Source organism: Eubalaena glacialis, chromosome 14 (assembly GCF_028564815.1).
Source record: "Eubalaena glacialis isolate mEubGla1 chromosome 14, mEubGla1.1.hap2.+ XY, whole genome shotgun sequence".
Lineage (NCBI taxonomy): Eukaryota > Metazoa > Chordata > Mammalia > Artiodactyla > Balaenidae > Eubalaena > Eubalaena glacialis.
The window spans coordinates 24,686,003-24,710,606 of record NC_083729.1 but is presented as its reverse complement, the minus strand read 5'-3'; the positions used below and the strand labels follow the sequence as shown (position 1 = coordinate 24,710,606).

Here is a 24,604-nt window from a genome sequence, read left to right as displayed (position 1 = left end):
ACTTCGTCTACATTATCCTCATGCTGACCTTTCCAAAATATATCTCCAACACAATCCTCTCCTCTGAGCTCAACTCACAGATTCAGCTGATTACCTGACACTGGGTGTCTAACAGTTCTATCAAACTGAACACATTCAGAATAAATGTCATGATTATTCTTCCCCATTCCTCTACTTGCCACTCAGCCCTTGTTTTTCTCCATCTCTGTAAATGGTATCAGCAACCACCAAGATTCTCTACCAAGAAACCTAGGAGTCATCTTTCATTCTTTCCTTTCCCTAACCCCCCAAATCCAATAAAATTAGCAAGAGACCTGTCAACTGTTATTTCCAAAATATATCCTAAATCTACTACTTTCCATCACTTTGCATTGCCAAATATTATTGTAGTCTCTAATTACCAAAGTTACTTCATTATAAACTTTTTAAATGAATGTAATTTTCCTTAACTTATGGCGTTCAATAAGATTAAGATGTTTGGGGTAAAAGTAATCTATTTTCATACGTATCTCTATGCCACAGAGGTTTATCTAATTTACAGTCAAATAAAATTTTGGTTCACAGATTAGAAATGCCCCAAGGTGGGAATTCTATCAAAATATGGACAGAGACAAGAGTCCCAAATTATGAGCAGGTAGCATGCCAAAACCTTGCAGTAAGTCAGCTGTCTGGAATTCACAATGCATTTTCTCACAGAAATTATATGATATGTAAGTGATCAGGTTTTCAGGTCAGCCTACAAAGAGCCAGCTTCACTCATACATGCCTGAAAAATAGCACTAATAACAACACAGTCTTTAACCACTATGAATAAACACCTAACTTGGAACAATGATTTGTAAAGCTGTATTTTAATACCCCAATCTCTTGTATTAACTCTTATAAACTGTAGGAGACCCTCTCCTACCTCCCTGTCTTCCAAATGTGACCAGCTTATACCTATTTTTTTAATCTCTCACCAAAACGCTTCACTTTATGTTCCCAGATTCTGGGCCACACAGAATGCAAGACCACAACTTATCCCATAATTCCCATCCCTGATATAACTCTTTGAGATTTTCACTGCTAGAAAAAACTCTGGGAGGAGAAAGACAAAGAGAAACAGGAAAAACAAATTGGCGGGGTGGGGGAGAATCACAAAATCTCAAGAAACCCTAAAAAGTAATTATTCTATTTTTACGATGTGCCAAAAGGCACACGGAGTCGCATGGGATTTTTCTAAGCTCCTACTTTCATTGAAATAGTCTTCTCTAGAGCCCAGCTCAATCCTTCTAGACTTTTTTAAATCCTAGGCTGGGCACTTTATCTCCCCTTCCATTAGGAAAGCTGCTATTTTGTTCCTTCTCACATTCTCTCTTATTTCTCACTTAGAACCCTAAATGGAAAAATAAAGAAAGAGGCACACTGATAACAAGTCTTTAGGTAAACACAGAACTGAAGTAAGGGAGAGGTGGAGCCTAAAGAGTAGTCAGGCCATTAAGGTCACCATTAATCTGTAACTTATTAAATACAAATTAGGAACAAATGATTTGGAGCAAAGAAAGAGTTTCATAAATGGACACCAGGCAAGTTTCCAGAAACATGAAAAATCTACCTTATATATCTCAACATAATATGTTCTATGGCTCACCTTCTCTTTCCAACAATCACATCAAAGATGAATCCTATACTGTCTCTGTTTGACTAACACTGACCTGAGTACACCACAAATAGGTAAAATCCAGGGTATCAAAAAGCCAACACTCCCAATCTGATGAAATTAATTTACCAACAAATGGAGAAATCAATTTCTACTTGGTCTAGATAATGAAAACCAAATGGACAGAGCTACACTAGCATTAAGATCCAATGAAGAAGACGGTAAATGACTCTGAAAGCCAAAAGAAAGCCAAAAGTCATAAATAAATTCTTAAGCATAGGAGTGAGCAGCGGATTCTCTAAACTTTAAAGAATAGATGTTTTACAGAAAGTAAACTAGGAAGGTAAGACTGCATCATTCTGTCTGTCAAATAAGTCTCTGAAATAAGTATCTTACGGGGACTTCCTTGGTGGTCCAGTGGTAAAGAATCCGCCTGCCAATGCAGGGGATGCGGGTTCGATCCCTGGTCAGGGAACTAAGATTTCACATGCCGTGGGGCAACTAAGTCCACGCGCCACAGCTACTGAGCTCGTGCCTCAGCTAGAGCCCGTGTGCTGCAAACTACAGAGCCCACGTGCTCTGGAACCCACGCACCACAACTACAGAGCCCACGCACCCTGGAGCCTGTGAGCCACAACTTGAAAGGAGAAAACTCACACACGACAATTAGAGAGAAGCCCGCACACTGCAACAAGATCCCTCGTGCCACAACTAAGACCTGACACAGCCAAAAATAAATAAATAAATAATAAATAAATCTTTAAAGAACCAAAGCGAAAGTATCTTACGGACCAAAAATTGTTAATGGACTGAAATATTTAGGTCCAAATTAGTAAACTACCACTTTCTGAAAGAAATGAATATGAAACCACACACTTAAGTGTAGCAATGAAAACATAATGTATCCAAAAGTAATCTGAGCTAGCTTGAAACAGACAACCAATAGACAACCTGTCGACCTGTAAACAATTAAAAATTACCTTCACCTACTCACTATTATTTTATACAAGCTGGTCCTGGTTCCACCACTTACTGTATGAGTTTGAACAAATTATTTAACCTCTCTGGGTCTCAGTCTCTACACTCGTAAAACAGAACTAAAGATGGTACCTACCTCATGATTATCGTGAGGATTAAAAGACATAAGGTAAATTGTTCTGAGCAGCTTCAGAAACAGAGTAAGTGTTCAACAAAGGTTAGTTACTATTGTTTTCTCCAAACTGATGCAGACAAAAGTTACTTGAAGTCACATCCATGCCTTAACACTACCTTTGAAACCTTCACAACCCTCAGGACGTGCTAAACACTGTGGATGCTCAGTATTCAGTAACTGAAAACTAGTAACTCATGAAATCTAGAACCTTGAAGCTGAAGGAGATTTTAGAAGTCATCTGGAACAATTTCACTTAATTCAACAATAAGACTCGTGGGAGATTATCAAATCTTTGCTTAAACACTTCCTAGAACAGAAGCTTGCCTTCTCAACAAGACATATAAAAACAGTTCTAATTACTAGAATGTTCCCTCTGAAGATTTCATTGTACTGATTACTGCTTCTCATAACTTCTTATCTGAAAGGCTGAATTCACTAGAGGGCATCACAATATTAGGAAAAGTCATCTGTCATGAAAAGGAAAGAATCGCTCAACATTTATTCTGGCTAAGAGAGAAATACTACACCCAACTGTATAAAACATGTATGTTAATTTAAAAATTATTCTGTTTAAACATACTTTAAAATGTTCAGAAGGAATTAAAAGGAAGTTAATTATAAAATCATAATTTACACATCCTTGTATATGTATATGGTAAGTAATTCAGATTATTATAAATCTTAGGCTCTTTCCAACCCCACAATAAGGGCTCCCAAAATTTTTAAGCAATTTCAATATTTATATGTTTATAAGAGAAAAGCATACAAAACCAGCATGATTTATTATTGCTCCTTGCAGCCATACTCCAAGTTACCTCCAGCTTTCCATAAAAAGACCCAGTGCCTGAGAGAAAATTAGCAACTTCTATAAAAAAGTTCAAACCTGGATCTGTATATAACTAATTATTTAAATGATCCAAAACCAAATTATTTTTTTAACATCTTTATTGGAGTATAATTGCTTTACAATGGTGTGTTAGTTTCTGCTGTATAACAAAGTGAATCAGCTATACATATACATATATCCCCATATCTCCTCCCTCTTGCGTCTCCCCTCCTGTCCTCCCTATCCCACCCCTCTAGGTGGTCACAAAGCACCGAGCTGATCTCCCTGTGCTATGCAGCTGCTTCCCACTACAAAACCAAATTATTTTAATATGTCCACATTAATTAACAGAGTGATGGTACCACTGTAAAGGTTTACCAGGCTCCAAGAGGATCCAGAAGAACAGTCCTGGAATATCCTCTAACTCCCACTCACACAGAGGAAAAAAACATGGAAAACTAGGCACTGTTTATAGCACACCCTTCCACCTCATCATACTCCACCGCTATGTGAAATTTTACAAATCTATAAACTGTAGGTAACTGAGAGACATGCAGAGTCATCGTGTCAGGAAGAGGGTTCATCCGACTTCGCTCACTGCTCATCAGCTCCCCCTCCCCCACAGACCGCTTTTGTCTCCGTTTGCAATCCATTTCAACATTCCTTTACTCCATACAAATTTGTGGGACTTTTTTTCACTTTCCTTTGAACCAGTTATACACCATTTGCCTGGTTCTCTCATTGATTATGAATTAAATAAAATCCTTAACACATTTATTTTTATATTTCTGTAAGTCATTATATTATCGTTTAATGCACTAGTCAACTCTCTTACCATTGATAAGACACCACTCAGTACTTAGATGTTGTTCAGCACTTAGATTATCAACACAAAACGACACTCCAACAGTGAGTATGAATCAGACTGGAAAGGTCCATCTCCCCATGTATATTAATAAACAGAACTTTGGCTTCTGAAAAATCAATCCTGGTGAATTGTGTTGGCATGAATGAAGTCATGAGCACCGGATGAAGCAAGAAAATCAGGTTTCAGAACCGCAAAGCCCATATTCAGACTGTGGATAACGGTGAAGCCAAGGAATAGCAGCCACAACAAGCTGTTGCCACTCATCTCCACTATCCATTCAGTGACCCCCTTTAAGAAGTCCAAACAACTAAGGATAATGGCCAATTCAATGGCAGAATTCATGGCAGAAGATGAAAAAATAAGTTTGGTAGTCTGTTCTATAAAAGGTTCTCAAATTTTGCCATCCCTTTGCATGTATCCATGTTCACCTCCCATCCATAAAAGTAGGTATATTTTTATCTCATTTTAGAAGAAATCAATACAAAAGTCTTTGTTCAGCTTCATAAATTATCAAGAGTATAATCATGGAGAATTATAAGGAGAAGTAAAGGATGAGAAACGTACTGATAACAGAGTCAAAGAAGATGTTCCAGATGCAAGTGACCCACATCAGGAGAACTAGGTAGCTTCTAAGCTTCTTCTCCATCTACCCACTCTCCTTATCCCAAAGACACTAACTAAAATAAAAAGGATCATAATAGACTTCAATTCCTTTTACTAGTAAGAGGCACACTGTGACGGCTAATTTTATATGTCAAATTGACTGGCCATGGAGTACCCAGATTAAACATTATTTCTGGATGTGTCTGTGAGGGTGTTTCAGGATAAGATTAGCATTTGAACTGAATATTATGTAATGTATACTAAATATGTTATATATTAAACATATACATACATATATATATGAATATATTAAAAAGAAACATATAAATTTTAAATAAACTTAAATTTTTAATATTTAAGGTAGAGATATGTATAAATATCTCTATCTCCTACTGGTTCTCTTTCTCTGGAGAACGCTGACTCATACACACATACACACACACACACACACACACACACACACACATCCTGCCCTTGTTCAGGACTGTCTCAGAAATAAACAAACATATGTATACATATATATAACAAATTAGCAATCAGAAATATCTATTCCAGGAAAACTATTTTCCAAGAGAAAACATCTGCTCTCCATTGACTGGTGAGGCCACAGATATACTGTACACAAATATCAACTATATTCAGAGACAACAAATCATTACACTATTTTTTAAACTCCAGAGAGGATGGAGAGAAAGGCATAATTATGGTTTGTTTAATGCAAAAAGTTTTAGGCAACACACTGATCCACAGCTAATCTTTTCCTTACCACTGTGACTTAAAAGTCTCAATGCATTAGCTAAACATGGCACAAAAGATTCTGTTACAATATGGGGGGCAAGGCTGGGGGGAGGGAGGAATGCTGGCAAGACTCAAAGAAGCAAAGAAGCAAAATTATTCTAATAGGGCTCTTGGATATTTTTCCCAAAAATGTTTAGGAAAACTGAAAATAACTTAAATGAGTAGGAAAGGTAATCACCTCCTGTCTCTCTGCAATATATTTCTAAGACCTGGGCCATCAAAAATATTTTGCATATCTGCCACTAAAATAACTGTAAGGAAGACAAGTAATAAGACAGTTTACCAAATGCAAGATTAGTGTGCATTCTGACTCTGGGGGCATTTCCATTTTTGTAAGAAAATGAGTTTCCATTTTTCTGAGCAACTTCTGATGCAGCCATTGGTCCATGGTTCTTTCCTCCTCAGAAAAGGCCTCAGAAAAAGAAAGTTACTGATATTTATAAATATTTATTACAAACCAAGAAAGAAATTAACACATTAAAAAGCATTTTTAATTTTAAAAGGCTCAATCTGGGGAAAGTTTGTTTTCCTGCAAGCCAATATTAAAAAGTGAAGCCTTAGAAGTAGATGCAATTGTCAACTGCAACAGTTCAGGGAGTAAAACCCCGTATTCAATAAGCTCTGAAGGTCCTGTGTCCTTTTCTCCCCTTTTCCATAAATGCTTTCTGTATATTCCTGACCACGTAAGGACCAAATTACTACTGTGCAAAAATTTCTTCTGTTCTCAATTTTGAGACAACGTCCCATAAACTGGCAAAAAATTTTAAATTAGCCTATTTAAAATTGAGCAATTTTAACTCCATTTAGAAAAATTTTAAAGATTTAAAAGAAAAATAAGGGCATTTAAAAAAAAACCTACAGCTAACATCATACTCAATGGTGAAAGAATGAAAGTTGTCCCCCTAAGATAAACTACAGATTTAATGCAATCTCTTTTGAAATTCCAATAGCCTGTTTTGCAGAAATGGAAAAGCTGATCCTCAGATTCATATGGAATTGCAAGGAGTCCCAAGTAGCCAAACAGTAATAAAAAAGAACAAAGTTGGAAGACTCACACTTCCCAACTTCAAAACTTACCACAAAGTTTACAGTAATCAAAACAGTATGGTACTGGCATAAGAAAAGACATGCAGATCAATGGAATAAAAGTGAGAGTCCAGAAATATACCCATACATCTATGGCCAACTGATTTTTGACAAGGGTGCCAAGACCATTCAATGGGGAAAGAACAGTTTGAAACAAATGGTACTAGAACAGCTGGATATCCATATGCAAAAGAATGAACTGACCTCTGTATTATACCACAGACAAAAATTAACTCAAAAAGGATCAATGACCTAAATGTAAGAGCTGAAACTATAAAACTCTCAGAAGAAAACATATGGGTAAATCTTCACAACCTTAGATTTGGCAATAGATTCTTAGATATGACACTAAAACCACAACAAAAGACAAAAAACAAAATGAGTTGGACTAGATCAAAATTTAAAACTTCTGTACATCAAAGAAAACTATCAAGAAAGTGAAAAAACAACCCACATAATGGGAGAAAACTTTTGCAAATCAAGGGTCTATTATCCAGAATATTAAAGAACTCTTACAACTCAACAACAAAATGACAAACAACTTTTTTAAGTGAGCAAAGGACTTAAATAGACATTTCTCCAAAGAAGATATACAGACAGTCAATAAGCATGTGAAAAAATGCTCAATGTCATTATCATTAGGGAAACACAAATCAACACCACAATGAGATACCACTACATACCCAAACAGAATGGCTATAATTTTAAAAATGGAAAATAACAAGTATTGGTGAAGATGCAGAAAATCTGGAAGCCTCATACACTGCTGATGAGAATGTAATATGGTGCAGCTGATGTGGGAAAACAGGTTGGCAATTCCTCAAAGAGTTAAACATAGATTTACTTTATTATCCAGCATTTTCACTCCTAGGTATATACCCAGAAGAACTGGAGCTAGGTACTCAAATACTTGTTCACTAATGTTTATAACAGCACTATTTACCATAGCCAAAAGGTAGAAACTACCTAAATGCCCTTCAATGGATGAATGGGTAAACTAACTGTAGTATTATACATACATACAAGGGAATATTACTCAGCCTTAAAAAGGAATGAAGAAGAAAAAAGCGGGGGGGGGGGGGGCTTCCCTGGTAGCACAGTGGTTAAGAATCTGCCTGCCAATGCAGGGGACACGGGTTCGAGCCCTGGTCCGGGAAGATCTCACATTGCCGCGGAGCAACTAAGCCCGTGAGCCACAACTACTGGGCCTGCGTGTCTAGAGCCCATGAGCCACAACTACTGAGCCTGCGCATCTAGAGCCCGTGCTCTGCAACAAGAGAAGCCACGACAATGAGAAGCCAGCACACCGCGATGAAGAGTAGCCCCCACTTGCCGCAACTAGAGAAAGCCCTCGCACAGAAATGAAGACCCAACACAGCCAAAAACAAATAAATAAATAAATAAATATTTTAAAAAAAGGAATGAAGTACTGATACATGCTACAACATGGATGAACCTTGATAACAGTATGCTAAGTAAAAAAAGCAAGACACAAAAGGTCACATATTTATATATATATTTATATACATATTTATATAAAATATCCAGAAAAGGTAACTCATAGAGACAGAAAGCTGATTGGTGGTTGCCAGGGACTGGGGAGAAAAAGGTAGTAACAGGGTTTCCTTTTGGGGTGATGAAGTGTTTTGGAACTAGACAGAGGAAGTAGTGGCACAACAATGTGAATGTACTAAATGCTACTGATTTGTTCACTTTAAAATGGTCAATTTTATGACTTGTGAATTTCATCTCAATTTTTTTTAAATTAATAGATAGAAACCAAATGTCATAGCCTAACTTTTTTTCAAGTATCCATAGTGGAATTATTTACAAAAATCAGTTGTTAAGCCACAATGGCAATCTCAATTAATTTACAGGGCATATTTTCTGATTATAACACAACAAAACCAATAATTAATAATGAATTCAAAACAAAGAATCCTAATACTGTAAATTTTTAAACTCTTAAATAATGTTGCATTAATTTTTTAAAAATTAAAGGATAAACAAGACTTGTAGTTCTCAAATTTGGTGTGCACTCAGATTACCTGGGAAGCTTGTTTAAAATACAGAAGCTTAAGCCCTACACCCAGAGATTCTCATTTAATAGGTCAAGAGTGGAGTTAGAGCATCTATACTTTTAATAAGCCCTCCACCAAAGTTTAAAAACAGTAACAGAATATTAAGGAAAAAATTTAAAGATGTTGCATATCAAAAGCTATGGGGGCTTTCCTGGTGGCGCAGTGGTTGAGAATCTGCCTGCCAATGCAGGGGACACGGGTTCGAGCCCTGGTCTGGGAAGATCCCACATGCCGCGGAGCAACTAGGCCCGTGAGCCACAATTACTGTGCCTGTGCGTCTGGAGCCTGTGCTCTGCAACAAGAGACGCCGCGATAATGAGAGGCCCGCGCACCGCGATGAAGAGTGGCCCCCACTTGCCACAACTAGAGAAAGCCCTCGCACAGAAACGAAGACCCAACACAGCCATAAATAAATAAATAAATAAAATAAATAAACCCAAAGTTTAAAAAAAAAAAAAAGTAAGCTGAAATATTAAAAAAAAAAAAAGCTATAGAATTCATACAAAGCTGTACTCATATACACTGTCTAAAATAATAATACTTAAGAGAACATAAACTAAGCAGCCAATTTAAGATTTTAAAATAAAGGTATTATTTTTTTTTTTTTTTTTTTTTTTTGAGGCTACTTTTTTTTTTTATTGGCAACTCAATCTACATATATACAGTATTGCACAAGTTATAAGTGGGTTGACAGAAATAAAGGTATTATTAAAGAAAACAGGAAAACAGAAATATGAATAAAAATAAAACTACATGATTAGGAAACTAAAAAAGCAGAACTTTAAAATGAGTGTGGTTAGAGTCCTGAAAATTCTAACAAAACAAAAAATTCTCAAAGAGACAAACATAGAATTGGGAAAAGAGATTAATCATCTTCTTTAAAAAAAAAACATAAAAACATAAAACAAGGAAAATAAATTTTTCAGAAAACTGGAAAAATAGATTTTCTAATAACTAAATCTACACATGATTAGTTCATCAAAAATATAAGAAATTACTTGTCAATGAAAAAAGTCATAAGTTCAATTATGGCATTAGTTATAATCTGCTACTTGGTTGAAAAAAAATTAGAACTTGTAAAGTGAGGAAAATTTTAACAAAATGCTATGAACTTGAAATTTTTTCCATTGCAGAAAAAAAAAAATTGTATCAAACATTCAAACTGGTTAATAAGTACCCAGTAACTATCACACAGCTTCACTAGTAAGAGAAACAGACTTTATTCTCTGCAATCCAAAAGCAAATCTGAAAAGAACTTCATGATATAAATGATTCTAAATTATTCTACTTTTCAGGTTTAAAAAAAAAAAATAGTCAAAATACATCACCATCAACTTTACAAATACCACTGAGGTTAAATTTTCTTTTTTATTTTAAAGTCACTTTGTAGCCTATTTAACTTTAACCTCTGTTACTCAATCATGGGAACAAATAAATGACGGTCATTAACAAAGAGAAGCCAAGAGCCAAGTGTTATTACCAATAATTAATATAAGGGTAAATAAAATGAAATGTTCTTAGTTTAATAAAGGGGAGAGAGCTAATGCTCTCCTCTCCTTAGGTGACATATTTCCCCCCTATGGCTGCTATAACAAATTACTTGGTGGCTTAGAACACCGTAATAAATTTATTCTTTCACAGTTCTAGAGGCAAAAAGTCTGAAATCAGTATTAGTAGGCCAATACTGAAATCAAGGTGTCAAGCCACACTCCCTTCAGAGGCTTTAGGGGAGAATCCATTCTTTGCCTCCTCCAGCTTCTGATGGTGCCAGAATTCCTTGACTTGTGGCCACATCACCCTAATCTCTGCCTCCATGGTGGGTCACCTTGCCTCCTCCTCTTCTCTGTGTGTACCATCTCCTCTGTCTCCCTCTTAAAAGGGTATATTTGATTGCATTTAGGATACAACCAGATAATCCAGGGTAACTGCCCCAGCTCAAGACCTCCAATTTAATCACATCTGCAAAGACCCTTTTGGCCATATTAGGTTACCAGAGATCAGGACTTGGATCTCTTTTGGAAAGCTATTTTCAGCCTACCACAGTGTGTCTCCTTAAAAACATACACCAAACCCTTTAGTCAGGAATTAGGTAATCTTAGTCTCCAGATTTCACAATGCAAAGTCACAGGTCTTCTGACTCTCATAATGATAAACACATACCTCTGAAATTAACTCAGGAATCTATCACCAGATGTACAGGAGACTATCACAGGGGACATCCATTTGTCTCTCAAAAATATAAAAGAAACATTAAATCTCTATTTTACTGTAAAGATGAATGAAATTCTACTCAAATTTTGTAGTCTCTCCTGAACTATCTACATGCATGTTATCTCACATGCATACCCAATATATCGAGTTTTTTCTCCCTTCTACATTGGTAAAGAGGGGTCTTTTTGTTGGCAGGATTTTCTTATTTCCCCAACAAACTTTATAGAATTGGGTAATAATGATTAAGTTTTTAAATGAATTTGAAATGGACTACTTTCCAAAAGCAGCAAAATTTATTTTTATTGTCTAAATTTTTCCAACACATAACTTCAAGGCCCACCAGCCCTTGAACTCCTTCAGAATCAAGCAGTTTTCATTCCATAAAATCAAAATTCCAAATGAATTAAAGAGTTATATGTAAAATATGAAAGCATTAAGAATTAGAATAAAATATAGCAATAGAAAAAATGAGCAAAGAAAACAGTCACATATGAAACACTAAAAAAAAAAAGAAATCAAATTAAAGCAATGTAATGTCATGTTTCCAACTACTACCCTTCCATATTTGACAAGGATAATATTGGGTTGGCCAAAAAGTTCGTTCGGGTTATTCTGTAACACCTTACGGAAAAACCCAAACGAAGTTTTTGGCCACCCCAATACCTAGCAAAAGTGAGGGTATGGGGACACAGGGACTCTTAAACATACTATTATTGAGAATATAAACTGATAGAGACCTTTTAAAAAGCAATTCAGCATAGCTGGCAAGATTTAAAAGGCAAATAGATTTTTACCCAATAATTCTTCTTCTAATCATCTATCCTACAAAAATACTCATCAAAGTGAGAAAAAAAATTTATGTATAAAAATGCCCACTGGCCAAAGCAATCTTGAGAAAGAAAAACAGAACTGGAGGAATCAGGCGCCCTGACTTCAGACTATACTACAAAGCTACAGTAATCAAAACGGTATGGTACTGGCACAAAAACAGAAATATAGATCAACGGAACAGAATAGAAAGCCCAGAAATAAACTCAAAAAATTACAGTCAATTAATCTACAACAAAGGAAGCAAGACTATACAATGGGGAAGAGACAGTCTCTTCAATAAGTGATGCTCAGAAAACTGGATAGCTACATGTAAAAGAATGAAATTACATTTTCTCACACCATATACAAAAATAAACTCAAAATGGATTAAAAAACTAAACGTTAAGACTGGAAACCATAAAATGCCTAGAAGAAAACATAGGCAGAACACTCTCTGATCTAAATCATAGCAACATTTTTTTGGATCTGTCTCCTCAGGCAAAGGAAACAAAAGCAAAAATAAACAAAAGGGACCTAATTAAACTTAAAAGCTTTTGCACAAAGAAAACCACCAACAAAACAAAAAGACAACCTACTGAATGGGAGAAAATATTTGCAAGTGATAAGACTGATAAGGGGTTAATATCCAAATATATAAACAGCTCATAAAACTCAATATCAAAAAACAAACAACCCGATTAAAAAATGGGCAGAAGACCTAAACAGACATTTTTCCAAAGACATACAGATGGCCAGCAAGCACCTGAAAAGGTACTCAACATGGTTAATCATCAGAGAAATGCAAGTCAAAACCACAATGAGATATCACATCACACCTGTCAGAATGACTATCATCAAAAAGAACACAAATAACAAATGTTGGCAAGGATGCAGAGAAAACGGAAACATAGTACACTGCTAGTGGGAATGCAAACTGGTGCAGCCACTATAGAAAACAGTATGGAGGTTCCTCAAAAAACGAAAAGCAGAAATACAATACAATCCAGAAATTTCACTCCTGGGTATCTACCCAAGAAAAAAAAACCAAAACCACTAATTTGAATAGATATATGCACCCCTATGTTTACTGCAGTATTATACACAATAGCTAAGATACAGAAGCAATCTAAGTGTCCATCAACAGATGAATGGATAAGGAAGATATGGTGTGTATTTTATATATATATATATATATATATATACACACACACATATATATATATACACACACACATATATATATATAAAATAATATATAATGGAGTATTGCTCAGCCCTAAAAAAGAATGAAATTTTGCCATTTGCAACAACATGGATGGACCTGGAGGGTATTATGCTTAGTGAAATAAGTCAGAGAAAGATAAATACTGTATGTTATCACTTACATGTGGAATCTAAAAAGTGAAACGAATGAATATAACAAAACAGAAACAAACTTACAGATGTAGAGAACACACTACTGATTACCAATGGGGAGAGGGAAGGGAGGTGGGGCAAGATAGGGGTAGGGGATTAAGAGATATAAACTATTGTGTATAAAATAAATAAGCTACAAGGATATATTATACAGCACAGGGAATAGAGCCAATATTTTACAATAACTTCCTAACTTCCTTCCTTCCTCCCTCCCTCCCGCTTCCCTACTTCCCTCCCTCCCTTCCTTTCTTTCTTCATTTATTTTTGGCCACGCTGCACGGCATGTAGGATCTTAGTTCCCTGACCAGGGATCGAACCCGTGCCCCCTGCAGTGGAAGCGCAGAGTCTTGACCACTGGACCACCAGGGAAGTCCCTATAGCAACTTTAAATGGCATATAATCTATAAAAGTATTGAATCACTATGTTGTACATCTGAAGCTAATACTGTAAACCAATGATATTTCAATTAAATAAATAAATAAAAATTTACATGCTCACTGAAATTCTACTTGTATGTGAAAATTAGAAATAGTATAAATGCCCATCAATAGAGAAATAGCTAAATGATGGTATATGTCTACAATGGAATTCAATGTAGCCGGTGAAAAATGAAATACAACAATATAAGCTGTCATTTAGAAAGCTAGCCATGATGCATTAAGTGAAAAAAGCACTTAAAATATAGTAAGTAAATTATTCTGTTTTTACTTAAAGGGAAAAAACAAAATAACAAACATATATATTGTAATAGGTTTACATATTAATAGAAGCTATATTTTCCAAAAAATCTTATGACATGGGAAAATTCTTATAAAATTAACTGAAAAGAGTAGAACTACAAAATTGTATATGCAACTATATAAACAAAAGCAGTGCAACATTAATAAACAAGGGTGACTGATTACCTGAGTAACGTGATTTTGATCTGTTCTTTATACATTTTTTATTTTCCAAAATGCATGTTATTTACAAAATCACAATAAAAATTAAAGTTTTGTTTCGTTTTTATTTTTTTTAATTCATTGATGTAATGTTCTTTTTTTTTTTTTTTAATATTTATTTATTTATTTGGCTGCGTCAGGTCTTAGTTGCGGCACTCCTGATCTTCGTTGAGGCATGCGGGCTCTTAGTTGAGGCACACAGGATCTAGTTCCCTGACCAGGGATCGAACCCAGGCCCCCTGCATTGGGAGCGCAGAGTCTTAACCACTGGACCACCAGGAAAGTCCCTTGTTTTGTTTTTAAATGGGAGCCCAGATGACCAAAAAACTGTTATACTTTAGCAAGTCAGGAATGATCCAAACCCTACAGAATACAGGAGACTGAGTATAAAATGACATAGTGAGTTCAGGTACAAAAGAAGACCTTTAAAAATACATATTTACCAAAACTTGCCCAATATAAAGAATGCTATCTCCTTCAGACTGATTACTTGAAATACTATATTTATTCTGATGTTGCATTACTAAAAGTAATGTTAACCAACATGATCACCCAACTTTATCACCTAGGTAGGTCCTAAAATAGTTTTGGGGTCATTTCAAACAACTCTAGTTTCAAAGAACAGAGACCTAGCACAAATTCAGTTAGTTAAAACATTATGCTGCAGCTTTTGAAGACATGTTTTGAGACAGGGAATAGACCCTGGCCTTCGGAAAAGGTTCCCTCCACATAAACTATTCACTGCCATCAACACCACCTTTCCATACATGCCCAACAACCTCCTCCATTCCTTTCACTCATGAGCTTCCTCACTACAAGGGTCCTCTCCCCAGATGTGACAATTATCAAAACCCTACCATCTTGGTAAGACCAAGCTCCAAATACATCTGCTCCATGAAGCTGCTGCTTTTTTGAACTCCAAAAACATTTCAATATCTATACTGCTCATTGATCAGCATGTGCTATTTTTATACCGACAGTCTTTTAATATATTCTGACTTCCCAATTATAGTTTATAAGGAACTGGAAGATATGTCTTCCATCTCCAGTGCAGTTCACTGGAGATACACATTGAGTGGTGGCCCATCCAAGAAACATAATAGGTGTTTGTTTGCTTTGCTTCTATATAAAGATTGGGACAGTATTATTATTAGTTTGGGCTTGACGGACTGTGGTGAGCCTTGAATGGCTGCCTAAGAAGTGTGGGTTTTATCCTGCAATAATCTAGAGTTGAAAGTTCTTAAGCTCAAAAATGATGTGATAAAAGCGTGTTCTAGCAAAAGTACTCCTTAGTCCACAGTTGCCAGATTTGGGGGAGACAGTAACATCTAAAGCAAGGAAGGAAGTCGGCTGAGCATAAAGGGTTAAAAGTCAGAAAGCACTGGGTTCTCTAACACCTCCAGCTCTTGGCAAGTTATATGACTTCTTAAAAGCTTCCTTTTCTTTATCTATGAAACAAGGATGAGAAAACCAGAACCTACCTAGCTGTAGTAAGTATTACAGAAAATCACAATGACAGTAAGTGCTACAGTGGGATTCAAGCACACCACAGTTCAAGCTGTTAAAAGGATAATTCAAACAAACAAAAAGATAACACTGTGTCTCCCATACAAATATAAAATGAACACCTGTCTATGATTTTATGTAACTCATTAATTAATTATGGACTAAATAAGATGTTTCACCTGGTTCAAAAGTGAATCCAAAGAACACAAACATACAGGCAATCAGGAATGGTGAAATGCATTTGCTTAATAGATCCAAAACCTGCTTCCCCCACAAAAGAGGAAAAGAAATCAACAGTACCTCCAACCAACAAAATTCATTTGCATGTCTAAGGACAAGAGTAATTTGCACTGCTGTGAGTTATTCACAACTTACAACATTATAAAATAAATCAAAAAATAATAAAAGCTGTAGATCCCATAGATTAGATCTCCAGGAAATGTGCTTTAGACCACCTAGTTTCCAATGAAAACACCCCATGATCCTTTTTGTACATTTCAAGACTTTCACAAATTTTCCTTACATAGTTCTTAACCACCATGCACATTGCCTTTTTCTTCTTTTAGAAAAAAATCCACAGCTTCAAGATCTCTGACAACCGTTAGAAAAACTGAGTTAGTCCCCTCCATAAAACTAATCTTTCACTACAATAAATTGTTTTCTTCACATACTAAACCAGAAATTTAGAATTATTATGCATTTATATATAAATGCAGAAATAAATTAATTCATTGGATTGTCAAGCTTCTTAAGAGATCTAAAACTAACGAGGGTTTGGTTTTACTGAACAATGACAAGGAGAATTACTCTCTGGAGGAAAAAAGACATAGTTAAATGGTCACTTCCAAATAACTGACCCAAAATTAACTTAAGTGTCTAACTGGCCAATATATGCATCTTAATTTCCACCCTATGTTTTCTTCCATAAAAAAAATCAATCCCAGTCCAACTACCACTCCAGGAAAATCAAGTAGATGTACTGCTCCTACTGCTCCAGCTAAGTGCAACTAAAAACCCTGGACATCATATATGAAACAAACAAAAGACTCTGAAGGTGGGACTTCCCCAGCGGTCCAGCAGCTAAGGCTCCGCACTCCCAATGTACGGGGCCCAGGTTCGATTCCTGGTCAGGGAACTAGATCCCACATGCATGCCACAACAAAGAGTTCACAAGCCGCAACTAAAGATCCCACATGCCGCAACTGAAGAACCCGCCTGCCGCAACGAAGATCAAAGATCCCGCGTGCCACAACTAAGACCCGAGCAGCCAAATAAATAATTAAAAAAAAAAAAAAAAAAAAAGACTCTGAGCATGGAGAGAAGGCACACTAGCTAGGGAGGCACCTTGGGACCCATCGAACAACATGGTAGTGAGTTCTCTGGGTTTTCCTTTTGCCTCATATATATCACGTGGACACAGAGCTGAAGCAGCCAGTAATCCAGAAATACCAATGGGGGCTGACAAAAAAGTTCCTGCTCTTTCAGAAAACCAAGAAAAGAGCAGCAGAGCAAAACAGAAGACTTGCAGACAATAACCACTGGCACTCCAGTCAAAAACCACAGAAAAAACTGTGGCTCATCCCCACCCACAACAAGATAAGCCAAGTAGGGAGCCTGAAGTTCCCCTCTCACCAGGCTGTCCTGTTGTGCCTCAACATTACAGGTTACCCCCCCTTACTCCCTCCTCTTACCCCCCACCCTCACTCCTGCAGGGATGATATCAAAGGCAGAACTTTCTTCCCTTGCCAGGTAGGTGTAAGACTCCCCCTTGCCCTGCCTCAGTGTCTATGAAGACCACCTGGAGAGCCTGGACTTCTACTGCCATGACAGTAACGAGGCTCCCCTTCTCATCTCCACCAGGATGGTATGAGACAAGGCCTAGTAGAGAGTCAGGACTTTCTCTGCTCTCCAGGGGTAAGAAGGCCATCCCCTCCCAGTGGTGTCAGTTCAGGCCATGTGGAGAACAGCAAGAAGGCATAATAGTATCAGTGAAGGCCTAGAGAGGAGCTGAAACTTCCACCTCTGCCCAGCAGCAGTGAGGAGCCCTGCTTCGTGTGTCAATGGACCAATTCCTCGAAAGCACACAACTCACCCAAAATGAAACAGATAATTTGAATAGCCCTGTGACTATTAAGGAAATTAAACTCGTAATTTAAAACCTCATGAAAAAGAAATCTCCTGGCTAAGATTGTTTCATGAGAGAATTCTACCAAATGTTTAAAGAAAAATGAACACAATCTCTTCTGGGAAACACAAGAATAAGGAGCATTTCCCAATTTACTTTATGAAGCTAGTACTTCCCTGATGCAAAAACCAGGAAAAGACAGCAAAAAAGAAAAAAACTATAGACCAATACATGAATGTAGGCACAAAAATCCTTAGTTGAATATTCAAGAATCAATGTAACCCACAATATTAACAAACTGATAAAATACATATTCACACGATCATACCAATCTATATAGAAAAAATTATCTGATGAAAAGCAATCCTGTTCATGAGTAAAACTCTCAGGAAAAAAAAAAAAGGGAATACAGGGTAACTTCCTCAATTAGATAACAAGCAACTATAAAAAAAACATACAGCAAACATCATTACACCTAATGCTAGAAGAAAAAATGAACAATGCATTGCCCCTATTATTGAGAACAACAATGTCCACTCTCACCACTCTTATACAACACAGTACTGAAAATTCTAGTCAATGCAAGAAGGCAAGAAAAGGAAATAAAAGCCATACAGAAAGAAGAAATAAACCTGTCCCTATTTGCAAATGACATGATGGTTTCCACAGACAATCCCAAGAAATCTATCCAAAAACCTCCTCCTACTATGTGAGTTCAGTAAGGGTGCAGATACAAGATAAATACACCAAAGAAAAAAAGCAACTGCAAACTGCATTTCAATGGAAAAGACAACCTACGGAATAGAAGAAAACTTCTGCAAATCATATATATGATAAGGGACTTAAAACAAGAATATATACAGAACTTCTATAACTCAGTAGTAAAAAGGCAAATAACCCAATTAAAAAATGGACAATGGATCTGAATAGACATTTCTCCAAAGAAAATATACTAATGCCTGATAACCACATGAAAAGATGCTTGACATCATCTGCCATCAGGGAAATGCAAATCAAAACCACAATATCACCTCACACTCAGGAGAATGTTTTATTATAACATCTCTAGAATGGCTATAATCAAAAAGATAATAACAAGTGTTGGGGGAAGATGGAGAAATATGGGAACCCCCATATGCTGCAATGAGATTATAAAATGGTACAGCCCGGAAAAGTCTGATGGTTCCTCAAAAAATTATACCATATTACCCATAAATTCAACTCCTAGTTACATACCAAAAAAAAAAAAAATTACAACATACATCTGCACAAAAAACTTGTACATGAATGTCCATCAACTGATGAGTAGATAAATAAAATGTGGCATATCCACACAATGGAGTATTATTCGGCCATAAAAAGGAATTAAGTACTGTTACATGCTACAACAGGGATAAACATTTAAAACATTATGCTAAGTGAAAGAAGCCAGTCACAAAAGACCACATATTATATGAGTCTACTTAAAGGAAATGTCCAGAACAGGCAGAAAGTAGATTAGTATTTGCCTAAGTCAAAGGTGGGAGGATGAGGGGACATGAGGTGTCACTGTTAATGGATACAGGGTTTCTTTTTGAGGTGATAAAAATGTTCTAAAATTAATTGTGGTAATGGTTGTACAACTCAATGAATATAGTATTAAAAATCACTGACTACCAGATCCACAGCTGACTTCTTTCTTGAAACTGACAAGCTGATTCTAAAATTCATAAAGACTTACAAGGGACCCAGAATAGACAACCCAATTTTGAAAAAGAAGAACAAAGTAGGAGGACTCATACTTCCTGTTTTCAAAACTTACCACAGGGCTTCCCTGGTGGCGCAGTGGTTAAGAATCCGCCTGCCAATGCAGGGGACATGGGTTCGATCCCCGGCCTGGGAAGATCCCACATGCCGCGGAGCAACTAAGCCCGTGTGCCACAACTACTGAGCCTGCGCTCTAGAGCCTGTGACTCTCCATTGACTAATAACATTGAACACCTTTCTATATGCGTACTGGCCATACAGAGATCCTCTTTTACAAAGTGCCTATTCAAAACTTTTGTGCATTTTTAAATTAAATTGTCTTTTTCTTATTAATTTTACACAATACACATACATTCTGGATGTGAGTCCTTGGTCAGAGAGATGAATTGAGAATTTCTTCTTCCAGTCTGTATTTTGCCCGTCATTCTCTTCGTGGTGTCTTTAGGTGGAGAGAAATTCTCACTTTTAACGAAGTCAAATTTATCAATCATTGTTACAGTCATTGCTTTAAGTCTTTTTAAAGAAATCTGTGCCTACTCTACTCAGTAGTTCTTTGATTTGTGCTTATGGTTTGAATGGTTCTCGACCTTGCTCTGAATTCATGAATTCCTGCATCTTTGTAAGGTTTACAATTTCACCTTGCAGTCGATTTGAAATGCATTCATGTTACGTTGTTGGTGATAGACAACTTTAGTGTTATGAATGTTTGAGCAGAAATCAGTTTTACAACTAGAGGATTCATCTGTGACTACTTCCATATAATGACTTCTGTACAAATACATTAAAAACATAATGTTAAAAAAGTGAGAAAAACCCTCTAACACCTGTTATTCTAACATTTTACCCCAAACATACCTTAGATGATTCTTCCCACTCCCTCTGAGGGGCTTTCCTCCAATGGGCCACTACTGACTTTGATGATATAATTAAGTGTTCTGTAGTCTCAGAAATCAGAAGCCTAGAGGCTTCTGTTAAGCCAGGTTCTATTACACCTTATTTGACCCAACAACCTCAGAGGGTTTACAATTCTCCAGAAAACCAGTAACAAAGAACTCCTTGCTCCATCCTTTTTCCTAAATTAATTAGCAGAATCTCCTTTCTCCAACCATAGTTACCAAAAAACCAAAACGAACAAATATAACAGCTTAGTCTTCTCCTTACTAGCTCAGCAGGTGTTCCCCTCCCCCACCCAGTTATTCTTCACACCCAGCCAGTCTTCCATTCTGCCTTCCAAATGTGTGGTGGACTCTGAACTTTGCTGTCACAGTTAATGCCCTGCTTCACTCCCTCACCATCTCTGGTCTGGAGTATGGGACCTGCCCTTGACTGGTCTCTTCCTTACATTTTGTCTTTGACCCTGTCACCAACAAAGTCCCCTCTCCAGAACATAAAGTTGATCATGTTACTCATCTGATTAAGATCCTTCTATAGGTCCCACTGCCCACAGGATAAAGTCACTCTCTTAGTTGAGAATTCACAATCTGGCCCTAACCTTTCCTGGCTTCTTTCTTAGCAACTCCTGCAAAATTCTGGCCTGACACCTGGGCACCCATGCCCTCTTACTCATCCTAATTTTGCACTGCTTCCTCCTTTGGCTAGAAGTCCCTTCTCCCTTTATCCTGCAATCAGCTCCTTCCTTTCTTGCACAGGACGACCCCAGCAGAAGCAACTGTTCCCTAGTATGTGTTCCTGCAGCTCTCTGTACCCACCACAACTATACTTGAGTCCTTATCACCTGCATTAGTGAATCACTTATTTGTTTTTCTCACTCAGGATCAGGAATTAATCTTTACATCCCAAGGACTTGGCAGGGCAATTCCATGAAGGTTCAATGAAAGAATGACTGTCCCAGACACTTTTATTCATGTCACCTTCTTTCTATAAATAGACACTAGAAAAATTAGTACAAATATGTCAAAGCAATGAACCTAACACAAGTTGTCTTTTAAAAGTCACCCAGCAAAGTATTCTTTTAAAGAGTTTAATAAAAAACTAAAACCTTCCTCAATTATAGATTTGTGCTTCCTGTTAGAAATTAGTAACGACTCTTTGCTTTAAAATACTTTTAGGGACTTCCCTGGTGGCACAGTGGTTAAGAATCCGCCTGCCAATGCAGGGGACACGGGTTCGATCCCTGGTCCGGGAAGATCCCACATGCCGCGGAGCAACTAAGCCCGTGAGCCACAACTACTGAGCCTGCACTCTAGAGCCCGCATGCCACAACTACTGAAGCCCGTGCGCCTAGAGCCTGTGCTCCGCAACAAGAGAAGCCACCACAATGAGAAGCCCACACACCGCAACGTAGAGTAGCCCCCCTCACCACAACTAGAGAAAGCCCGCACGCAGCAACAGACCCAACACAGCCAAAAATAAATAAATTAAATAAATTAATTTTAAAAAAATACTTTTAAAAATAATGGGCATCAAAGGTGGGATGAATATACCACTTAACCAAAGTAACTGTAGTCATCACCATATAAATCACTACTGGATGCCAAGGGAATGAATCACAGTTATTATTTATACAACTAAAAGACCACAAACAAAATTACTTCATTGAAAGTCTGTTCATATATATCACCTTTACACATAACACATCTGCATGATACAGGAAAATGGTATGCATGGTGGTTAAGAACATAGTCTGGCATCATAATGCTAGTCTTGCAATTTGGGGAAAATAACTTAAAACTTCAATGTGCCTCAGCTTCCTCAAGTGTAAAACAAAGATGATAAACAATGTTGCTGGGTGAGTGAGCCCTTATAAGGCTCTTGGAACAGTGCCTGAGGAGTAAATGCATAGTAATAAATGTCAACTGTCAACACAGTGCTTTTAACTTTTTTAAGCCCTTTTACATATACTTTTTTTTTTTTTTTCCACAACAGCACAGTGAGATTGCTTGGAGAAATCACTTTGTCCATTTCAGAGATAAAGTACTGATAAGAGAGATCATATGATTTCCCTAAGATATTTTAAGTAGCAGAGTAAGAACTAGAAACTACACCTAACCCCAGTCCCAGACTAAACTGACTAAATCTCCACAGATGCAGTGTGCAAGAAAGATTCTTTTGGGTTTTCCCCATTGTTTACCCTTGGTTGTCAGCAACAGCCAGACTAAGCACCTGGTGGGAAGAAATGGACCACCATTTGCTCAAATTAAAAGGTAAGAGAAGCCTCATTTTCACAGTGCCTGATGCATAGCAGGCAGTCCAAAGACAACTACTGATAAACAAAAAGTGCCACTGTGCTTTCTCAATAACAGAACAAGGCACTCCACAAAATTAAGACTGCTACCAAAAACAAAAGTCACTTAATTTACCTATCTGTCACATCAAAGTACAATGTAGCAATAGGAACTTGGAAAAAAAATTTAAATGAATCTTTTTCTTTTACTCTCAAAAACATAACAGTTTTGCAAAAAGGGCTTTCATCAAGACAGTTTTTTGAAAACTAACCCAACTAGTTATATTTCATGACAGGTCTTGGCTCAAATAAGGGACCTACATGAATGGACAATTTCATTACTGTTAACACCTTCACCTATACTTATCTTCATTATATTCCTGGGCTTCAACTGAATGTCAATCCTCAGTCTTAACATGCAGCCAAGTGCACATGGAATAGAGTTAATGAACTTCGAAGGCAGAGGCAATGCTCCCGGGGAACCCACCGGAACCAAGGAAATACAAGGAAGCAAAACGTCTCTCCAACAGCTAAGCGCCCGAACTTTTTATTTCTTCTCTTCAAATGGACAACTAGGAGCTCAGATTCACCTTGACGATCAGACTTGACATCAGCCCTTGGCTAGGGCCTACCTTTCCTTTCGTGGCACTGCCACTCTGGCACCTACAGGCAGGCGCCTGGAGGATACACAAATAAGCCAGATCCAGCCCTTTCCCTCCACAGCTCATGTCCAAGCCTTGCACGTGGCGGCCACTTGGGACCTTTGGCACATCTGATTTAACAGTGGCAGGAGGCTGGACTGTGTTCGCAGCGGTGCAGCTCCCGGACCCGCCCCGGTCTGGAGCAGGAAGGTCTTGGTGCTCTTCTGTAAACACCTATCAGATACCTGGCCCTCCTCCTCCCGCGGCCACGTCGCCCCGGCCCGAGCCGCCCCGCGGCCCCCGACGCCTCCGCTAGCCTCCGGGAGTCGCTTCCCCGCGCCTCCTCTCACCTGAGCCGGCGGCGCCGCCACCCGCGTGGTGACCCCAATTCCCCGTCAAGTAACCATTACAGGGGGCCGCAGCCCAGGGAGGCCCGCGGCTCGGGTGGAAGAGCCCATGGGGCTGCTCCCCCTCCGCCGGCCCAGGATCCCCCGGCCACCGCCGCCATTTTCCTCGTGCCGTAAACCCCACTGACGGTTCCAGCCTCTCACCTGTGACCAGCAGAGGACCACGCGCGACGCCGTGGGGAGCGCGTGGGCGAACTGGGGAATCCCTGGGGGTCACAACCTCCGTGCAGAACCCGCCGCTAATTCATCCCGAAGCGGGAGACTTCGGGCCAGTCGCCCTTGTAATGCGTCCCGGCAGGCTCCATCCTGATTGGCTGCGAGCGCCTTGAGGCAGCGGCGTCCCCGGCTGCGTGAGAAGCCCGGGTCCCCGGAGCCCCGCCCCTGCTCCCCCGCCTGGGGCTCCCCGGGCGCGCGACACTGAGGGCTCCCTTAAAGTGACCAAGCTCATTTCCGGCCCGCCTCCAGGAGAGGAGGGACCCACAGAGCGAGGGGGTGTAGGGGCGAGTAGCAATAAGAAATAGGGAATGCCGGAGGGCATTGTCCCAAGGAACCTAATGGTCCC

The 24,604-nt window shown here is 38.2% G+C and overlaps 1 protein-coding gene across 3 annotated transcripts in view; it reads right to left on the bottom strand.

Moving 5' to 3' along the window:
• Nucleotides 1-24,377, bottom strand: part of LCLAT1 (lysocardiolipin acyltransferase 1) — a 190,445-nt gene extending 166,068 nt beyond the window's left edge. For 2 of the 3 annotated variants that reach the window (XM_061211331.1, XM_061211334.1), the window contains exon 1: nucleotides 24,187-24,377. The gene's annotated coding sequence lies outside the window, so the exon portion shown is untranslated. Of the gene's footprint in view, nucleotides 1-23,985; nucleotides 24,119-24,186 lie in introns of those variants that run through there. The other variant, XM_061211332.1, reaches the window with a different exon arrangement.
• Between the last annotated feature and the right edge of the window lie 227 nt (nucleotides 24,378-24,604).